Genomic DNA, 9,499 nt, shown 5'->3' on the forward strand with positions numbered 1-9,499 from the left:
TTACGTCCGAACTGTCTTGCGAGTACTTTCAAAGTACTCACTGGCTTGTTGATTTGGCCAGATGCTGACGAAGGCGATCTCATGGATGAAGGGTTTGATAGCGAGTCCGACACCTAGAGGAGTCCCAGTCAGTCTCATGCAACCCTGGATTTGGTCACTGTTTTATATCCGCTTCCGCTACCAAATAAATTCATCGAGCCTCACCTCGACGCTCGATGAGATGACAGACTTAGAGTCTTGTATTTCTCTCCCCGCTGTGTTTTTCCACCACCGCCCTATCCTCGAGTCAGTAGTATGCCTCCACACCACTGTGTCATGTCCGCCATTATGTATAATTATTGGCGTGCTTGTAATAATTTGGTTGAGCAACCGTAGTTTGACCCTGTAATATATTTTATGCTACTCGCTTATTGTATCAAGAATTTGTCTACCAGTGAGGAGGATTTCTCTCATACTGGACTCAAAAGATTGGTTTCTCAATAAATATTTTTATTGGAAAACCGGTCGTGACAAGCTTGGTATCAGAGCCAGGCTGACTATAGGAAGCCACTAGGTGCGATCGCTAATTGGTTATTAGCATGATAGAGCTAGATTATATTTTTGCAATTGTAGTCATTTTCTGTCAGTCAGCATAAATTTATGATCTGACCCTGCAGAATTATTGCCTACTTTTGTAGATGGCCGACAACAGCTGCGAGTCTCAGACCTTCGCCAACGTGCCCGATGGGTTCGTCAAGCTTCTTTCTTTCATCGTTCAGGTCACGATGGGGCCATCCGTGCGTCCAGTCTTCACACTCTGCCAGCACCGAGTCAACGACAGTCTGACCATGCACCAGGCCGCGGTGCAGTTCAAGGGAGGGCGTGGTGAGTTACGCCGCTTCCGGTTCGTGGGAAGAGCCATGCCTACGGAGAGGCATGCTATGCAGATGGCAGCCCGTGAGGCGATAGCTCGTCTCAGGGATGTCCTTCCCGTGATGAAGACTCGTCGTTACCGTTATTTTCCGTGCCATGTGCCTTACACCTGTCACTACGCATACTCCTGCCCCAGAGGAGAACGAGACGAGGCTTTTGAGATGCTCATTGAGTATCTCCGGGCCCTGGAGGCAGCCTTCGACAACCTGGTGGACGACTTCGTAGCTACCCGCATGGACTCAGTTCATGGCTGTGCTGCCAACAGGAGGGAGCTCCTACCCATCGCACCGCCACTGACTTTTGTCTCGTCATCAGCATCTTTTACGCCTACTCGTCGCCTGCCTTCTACCAAAGAATTCAACCAAGTCATTGCGCCCACTTCAGCGCGCACTGCACCACCCTTCCCGCCCACTCTTGTACGTGTTGCTCCGCCCCTGGCAACCGCTCCGTCCACTCTGCGCAACACTACACGTATGGAGCCCATTAGCGAGGAGGAAGTCGAGTCCCCAACCTCGCTACGCCTCGCCCTCGGCAGGGCAAAGGAGGTCGTCAACATTTCTGCCTGAGTACGCCTAGCTGCCATGTAATGTACCGCTTTGTAAGATATGTACATAGGTTGTGAGAAGTAGCCTGTTTGCGCATCATGTAGGATCTGGAGAAGTGCACTAGCCTAAATAACATGTCAGGATTATGTACGCATATCCTGAGTGGTGTATAATTACCGCCCGCGTGTAAGATATGTAATGAGCAGTCCTTCTCCGTGCGCAAGTCGTTTTGTTTTTCTTAAGTAAGCTAAGTTATTTAATTCTATTTGCCAGCTTTATGCATTTATGGATTTGTTTTTGCGACTCTTTCCGCTTTTCTTATTAGTTTTACAAAAATAGTTCCCCAGAGTGAAAAATGTCTCGTCCTTGGACTCGCTCCATGCCAACTCCACCAGAGGAAATTTATGATGCACAACCCAGCAACGAGTTCACTCAGGGACAGTCAAGCCAACAGGGCAGTGAATCGGCACTTTCAAAAATGTGCCGCCTTTATGAGCAGAGTCAGCAACAACATCGGGAAATGATGAACCAAGTCATCAACATGGGAAATCAGCATGGACAGTATCAACAGCATTCCAAGTTATCTGAGCTACAGAAGACACGTCCTCAAACATTTTCTCATACTGACAAGCCTCTTGAAGCCGAGGACTGGCTTCGAGATATGGAGAGAAAATTAATTATTGCAAAATGTTCAGACCCCGAGAAGGTATTATATGCTCCGCACTATCTCACAGGAGCAGCCGCATCATGGTGGGAGAATTTTCTGCACATGCATCCCAACGAAAATGACATAACCTGGGATGATTTCAAGGAAGGTTTCCATGGTGCACATATTCCTAAGAGTATTATGAAAATCAAGAAGAGAGAATTCGATGACCTCAAACAAAGGAACATGACAGTATCAGATTACAACAGTCAATTTACTCTATTGTCCCGCTACGCCAATGAAGAGCGTATGACTGAAATCAAGAAGATGGAGAAATTCCTTGACGGTCTGGCGCCCGCTCTTAAATGCCAACTGGTCGTGCGCACCTTTCCTGATTTTAAAACACTGGTAGACAAAGCCATTACTCTGGAAAATGAGAGACGCAGTCTGGAAGATATCCGCAAGCGAAAAAGGGACCAGACTAATCATGCCCGCAATCACCGAAGCAAGACAGATTTTCAAAAGGGTGGGACACACAAATTCTCATCCAATGTCTCACGCCCAATCAAGAATTTTCATGCAAGGGACAAGGAATTCACCTATCGCCCCGGCGTTACTTGTTACGCTTGTGGAGAAGAAGGGCACTATGCCAAACAGTGCCCTAAGCCAAGGAATTCAACCCTAAAGCCGAACAACGGCGGCAATAATTCAGCGCCCAAGCGAAACAATTTCAATCCCAACAATAACCACAGGAAGGGTCATCTGAACCACGTAACCAAAGAGGAGGCACAAAATGCTCCGGATATCGTACTCGGTACGTTTCCTGTCAACACAATACCTGCAATGGTTTTGTTTGATTCTGGAGCTTCTGACTCTTTCATTTCGAAAAGTTTTGCTTTGCAAAATAATTTCTCGATGCTTCCCCTGGAGAAATCCATGATCATCAAGTCCCCTGGGATTCAGCAAGTTACTCAGAATTATTGTCAGAATGTGGTCATTGAGTTCAAAGGATTGGAGTTTCACGCAAATCTTATTGTGTTGGAAAATAAAGGACTGGATGTCATCCTAGGAATGGATTGGCTAACCACCAATAAGGGTTTTATCAACTGTTTCAACAGGACCGTAATTCTCACACACCACCAAGGGAAGATAATAAGAGTATCAGCCAAGGGAGGAAAAATACCCCGGCAACCGAGATTAAATAAGGTGGACGTTTCTGAGCTAAACAAGGTTCCAGTAGTGTGTGAATTTCCAGATGTATTCCCTGAAGAACTACCAGGCATGCCACCAGACCGGGAAATAGAATTCCGCATTGAGCTAGCACCAGGAACCACCCCCATATACAAGAAACCATACAGAATGGCACCATCCGAGTTGATCGAGTTGAAGAAGCAAATAAAGGAATTACTGGAAAAAGGATACATTCGAGCCAGCTCCTCACCTTGGGGATCGCCAATTTTATTTGCCAAAAAGAAGGATGGAACGCTGAGATTGTGTATTGACTATCGAGCACTTAACATGGTCACAGTCAAAAACAAATACCCGATGCCAAGGATAAACGATTTGTTTGATCAACTCACTCAGGCCAAGGTATTCTCAAAAATTGACTTAAGGTCAGGATACCATCAATTGAAGGTACGAACGGAAGATATCCCCAAAACAGCCTTCACCTCTAGATATGGACTGTACGAGTTCACAGTGATGCCATTTGGATTAACTAACGCCCCAGCATATTTTTTTCACCTCATGAACAAAGTATTTATGAAGTTTATGGACAAGTTCGTCGTGGTATTCATCGATGATATTCTGGTATACTCCAAGACACCAGAAGAGCACGCAGAACATCTCAGGATTGTGCTAGGAGAGCTAAGAAAACACCAATTGTATGCCAAGTTCAGCAAGTGCAAATTTAGGCTAAGACAAGTAGGCTTTCTAGGCCACGTGCTGACCCAAGACGGTATCGCAGTGGACCCAGAGAAAGTCAAGGCCGTACTTGGCTGGAAGTCACCAGCCAGCGTAACGGACATTCGGAGTTTCTTGGGAATGGCAGGATATTACCGTAGATTTATTAAAGGATTTTCCACCATAGCCAAGCCTATGACACAGTTGCTCAAGAAAGATAAGAAGTTTGAATGGACAGAAGCCTGCGAGAAAAGTTTCCTAGAGCTAAAGCGGAAGCTAACGACAGCACCGGTATTAATTGTACCCGACATACACAAGAATTTTGAAGTATATTGTGACGCGTCCAGAAAGGGTCTCGGATGCGTATTGATGCAGGAAGGCAAGGTTGTTGCCTGCGCTTCAAGGCAACTTCGCAAGCATGAGGAGAATTATCCCACTCATGACTTAGAAATGGCAGCAGTTATTCATGCACTCAAGGAATGGAGGCATTTCTTACTTGGGAATCGATGTGAAATATATACGGATCACAAAAGTCTCAAATATATTTTCACGCAGCCAGAACTAAATTTACGGCAACGACGTTGGTTGGAGTTGGTAAAAGATTATGATGTTGGTATCCATTATCATCCAGGGAAAGCAAATGTAGTGGCCGATGCCCTTAGTCGGAACCCCAGCTCCGACGAAAACAATCTGCACAGCTTGAGGCCCGAATTCCAACAAGAATTTGCCAAGCTCAACTTGATAATGGTAGAAGAAGGCACCATATCAAACTTGGAAATACAACCCAACCTTGTGGAGAAAATTAAAGAAGCTCAGCCCAGTCACACCAGCATCGAAGGCATCAAAAGAAAGTTGAGTATGGGCAAGGCCTCGGAATTTGTAATAGACAATAAAGGAATATTATGGTACGGAGAAAGGCTCTGCGTGCCAAACATAGAAGACCTTAAGCAGCAAATTTTAGCTGAAGCACACACCACTCCATATTCAATTCACCCTGGAGGAACCAAAATGTATAAAGATATTCAGGAAAGATTTTGGTGGCACGGTATGAAGAGGGACATAGCCGCCTTCATTGCATGTTGCGACTCATGTCAACGCATAAAAGCTGAGCATCAGAGACCAGCCGGACTACTGCAACCGAACAAAATACCTGAGTGGAAATGGGATGAAATAGGGATGGATTTTATTGTCGGACTACCTCGGTCACGACACGAGAATGATGCCATATGGGTCATCACTGACAGGTTGACCAAAGTGGCACACTTTATTACAGTGAAGACGACCTACAACACTCAGAGGCTTGCCAGGATTTATCTCTCCCGTATAGTTTGTCTGCACGGTGTCCCGAAGACTATAATATCCGACAGAGGCACCCAGTTCGTCTCAAGATTTTGGGAGCATTTACAACAGGCTCTGGGAACCCAACTAGCCTTCAGTACCGCATACCACCCACAGACTGATGGACAAACAGAACGCGTAAACCAGGTTTTAGAAGACATGCTGAGAGCATGTGTCCTCACATATGGAACCAGTTGGGAAGAAAGCCTGCCATACGCCGAGTTCGCGTATAACAATAGCTACCAGGCCAGCCTACAAATGGCACCATTTGACGCTTTATACGGACGAAGATGTCGTACCCCGTTAAATTGGTCAGAGACTGGAGACAGCCGCATCTTCGGACCAGACATGCTCAGAGAAGCCGAGGAAAAGGTCAAGCTAATCAGAGACCGACTTAAGACCGCTCAAAGTCGACAGAAGAGTTATTATGATCAGAAACATCGAAGGGTCAGCTTTGAACCCGGTGAGTTCGTATACCTGAGAGTGTCCCCGATGAGAGGATTGCAATGGTTTAAAGTTAGCACCAAGATTCATTGGACCATTCTGCATAGTGGCACGAAGAGGCACCGTAGCCTACCAGCTAGACTTACCCGAAGACTTGTCCGACATTCACGACGTGTTCCACGTCTCTCAATTAAGGAAGTGCGTAAGCAACCCAGAGAAACAAGTATCCCATGAAAACATTGACGTGCAGCCAGACCTCACTTATCGGGAACGTCCCGTAAGAATATTAGAGGAGTCTGAAAGGAGGACCCGACAGAAGACCATCAAGTTTTTCAAAGTCCAGTGGAGCAATCACACCGACAGTGAAGCAACTTGGGAAAGCGAGGATTTTCTTCGGACAGAGCATCCACACTTATTTAAGGATCCGTTGAAATCTCGGGGACGAGATTTTTCCTAAGGGGGTAGGTGTTGTGACACTCCAAAATTTTTAATTTGGCCTTTATCAAAAACTTTGTGGTTTTCTTTGAAAAGAGGCCATTTAATTTTTTTTCAGAAAACCTTCCTCTTAAAAACTTCCTTTGCTTTGGCAAGGATTTTATTTTTTTCAAACATTGGTGTTTGAATCTTTTGAAGCTTCTTCTCTATTGGTTCCCTCTCAAATTCTTTTTTTTGGAGTTTAATCTTTTTCTTTTAAAAAAGAACTCCATGAAAATTTGTGATTTTCATATCTTGGAACCACCCATGACTTGGCATTTTTGCCCATGTGGTAAAACCCCTCCAAAACCTCCCCTAAACCTTGTGATCAACCTAAGTTCTCTGTCCCAACTAATCCAAACAAGTTTTGGATTTTATTCTAATTATTTTTCCTCTCAAATCAATTCTGAAAATTATTTGGAGCCTGAGGGATTTTCAAAGCAAGTACCCTATTGCATTTGAGTTTGGACCTCAAACCAACTCTCCTGGATAGTCCTTGGTACCCACAACCCAGAACCATCTTGATCCACTCCTCCTCTTTTCAAATTTTTCAAAATTCAGTCTCTGCAAGTTTGGACCAGATTTGCCAAATTTGATGAAATTCATATCTACACTCCTCCAAAAATTCCACCAGAATTCAGGCAGCCTACTTGAGCAATGAGAAGCCACTCCACCAAAAATCAGCTCAAGGAAAAATCTCCAGAGGCCAATTTCATTCTGTCGAACACCTTGCATGCACTGCTGCTGTTCAAAATTTAGAAAAATTCAGTTTCAGTGTCGTTTGCATTCATCAGTTTCTCTCATGCGTAGACAGTGCACTTGGCACGTTCCTCGCAGCCTCTCCCTCTTGTTTGGAGCTTCACACGCGTGCGTGGAGCCTTCCTGGCGTCGGTGGCACGCTGGCCCGCCCTCGCCGGCGTCTTCTGCGGTGTCGGGACCTCCCGTGGCGGCCGACAGAAGGCACACCACGGCAGAACGCCGTTCAGCGCCGCCCAAAGCCCCTTGGCTCTCCGCGTGTCCCTGTCGTGCCAGCGCACGCCCATGGCACCGTCGCCGTGGCCCGGCAAGCACGGAACGTGCTCCCTGCCGCCGGCGGGCCGCGCCACCCCCGTTCTGTCGAGCTCACCCATAACGCCAAACCCCAGCCCGTTTAGCGCCTAAATGGGACCGGTGGACCTCAACGACGATGCCCAAGCCCCTAATCCCCCTGCACATCCACGGCACCGCCGTAATCACTCGCCGGAGATCCCCGTTCACGGCAACCGCCTCGGGCCGCCTATAAAAAGGGCCCCCGAGCTCACCCTCGTGCACACCTCATCCCCACTCCTCACCAACACCACGCCAGGCCACTCGGAGGACCTCGAGGAGGTCTCCTCCCCCAACTCCGGCCGCCCCGATCCGCCTCGGCCTCCACCACGATTCGCTCCGGTGAGGCCATCTCCGGCGCCCAAACCCCGTCTGTTACTCTCTCTAGCTACCAGGAGCCTAACCCCCTCGTCAATTTGACCTCTGCAGCCCTCTCCGACGAGTTCCTCGACCACCCGAGCCGCCGTCCGCCGGAGCAAAGCTCGCCGTCGACGTGGTACTCGCCCGCGACCACCACCACCACCAACCGACGCGGAATGGCGCCCTGAGCACGGAGGTACCCTCCGATCCCCCTGCCTCGCCGTGGATCGCCGCCGGCGACCACCGCGGCTCTCGGGCGCCGACGAGCTCCGTTTGCCTTTTTTTTAAATTCAAACCTGACGCGTGGGACCCCACCGTCAGCCTCTCTGCTCTCTCTGTTGAAACGTTTTCTGGAAGCGCCTTCGGGCAAAGTACGTTTTCCCTTTGAGCTGGCGTAGTTTCTGCCGAAACATTTTCTGTTTTTATAAGCTAGCCCCTGGAAATCTTCTGTTTCATTACAGATGAGTCCCTGGACAAAAACCCTTATAACTTTTAAACAGAAAAGTATTTTTGATTGATTCCTTTTCTGTTCTCTTTAAAATTTTGTCTAGTTTTTTATCATATCTATTTGAAAAATATTTGGTATACTTTCTGTGCACTCCTTGGTATTTACGATAGCGCATATATTTTCTTTATACCGTAGATACCGAAGGAGGTGACGGAGCCGCGAACTTCACCGAGCTAGGTTCCGACTACTCTGAACCAGGCAAGCATGTTTGAACTTTTGATATGATGAGTGTCTTGGCATGTTTTGCATTTAGTTAGTTTTATGGCATATTGAGAAGCATATCGATGAACGTTATTTTATGTGATAATGAGGTAAGTGAGTTCGATGATCCATATGTGAATGGATGTGAGGATGAATGGCCATGTGTTGGCATGAGTATGGGTGAGATGGCAGTGTCGTAGCATGCCAGTCTTACGCCAGACTATGTGACTTCAGTGTCAAACCGTATCGGTCCAGTTTCTCTCATTTCCTTCCCTGTACTACCACATGTTTTCCGCAAGGAATATGGTTTAGTAAGTTGTAAACCGCTTTTCTGGTACACACCAAAAGGAGAGGCCGTGATGATGGTTCCATGGCCCTGGATTAAAGCCAGTCATCCGGTCAGGGGGCATGGGTGTTTCCGGTTGGGACCGAGAGGGGGGCACCCCTTAGAGCGCGCGTATATAAATTTGATCCCATGCTATTCGAGATTGTGATCTCCCCGTCTCAAAAGTTTTTCTTGGACGATGTCTAGGGTGATTCCTAGCATCGAGAGGTAGGATGGGTGTGTACTGGTTAGCTGTGTTTTCTTCTGAAATACCGTAAATGGAACTAGTCCTTCGTGACTACGGAAATCCGTTGGCTGTGGGAAAAATTTTGTACAAACTCTGCAGAGTCATATATTCCTCCAAATCATCTATTCCCTGTCCCAGGTCGATATTATCTTATCCTAATCAAATGTCAGTTTTGATGGCAGAGACTCCGGTGATTCGCTTGAGTGTTAACTCCGGTCAGATGATTATCGCTGTGGATGGACTAACCCATTTATTCTTATGAATTAAATGTTTATTATGAGTATTATTTACCTGTGAATAAAAGCCCTTTCTGTGATGTCGCCCCGACGTCCGACTGTGGCATTTCTTTTAAAGCCCTTTCTGTGATGTCGCCCCGACGTCCGACTGTGGCATTTTTTTTCAAGCCCTTTCTATGATGTCGCCCCGACGTCCGACTGTGGCATTTCTTTTAAAGCCCTTTCTGTGATGTCGCCCCGACGTCCGACTGTGGCATTTCTTTTCAAGCCCTTTC

The sequence above is a fragment of the Triticum dicoccoides genome, chromosome 5A, assembly GCF_002162155.2.
Source record: "Triticum dicoccoides isolate Atlit2015 ecotype Zavitan chromosome 5A, WEW_v2.0, whole genome shotgun sequence".
Taxonomy (NCBI): Eukaryota; Viridiplantae; Streptophyta; class Magnoliopsida; order Poales; family Poaceae; genus Triticum; species Triticum dicoccoides.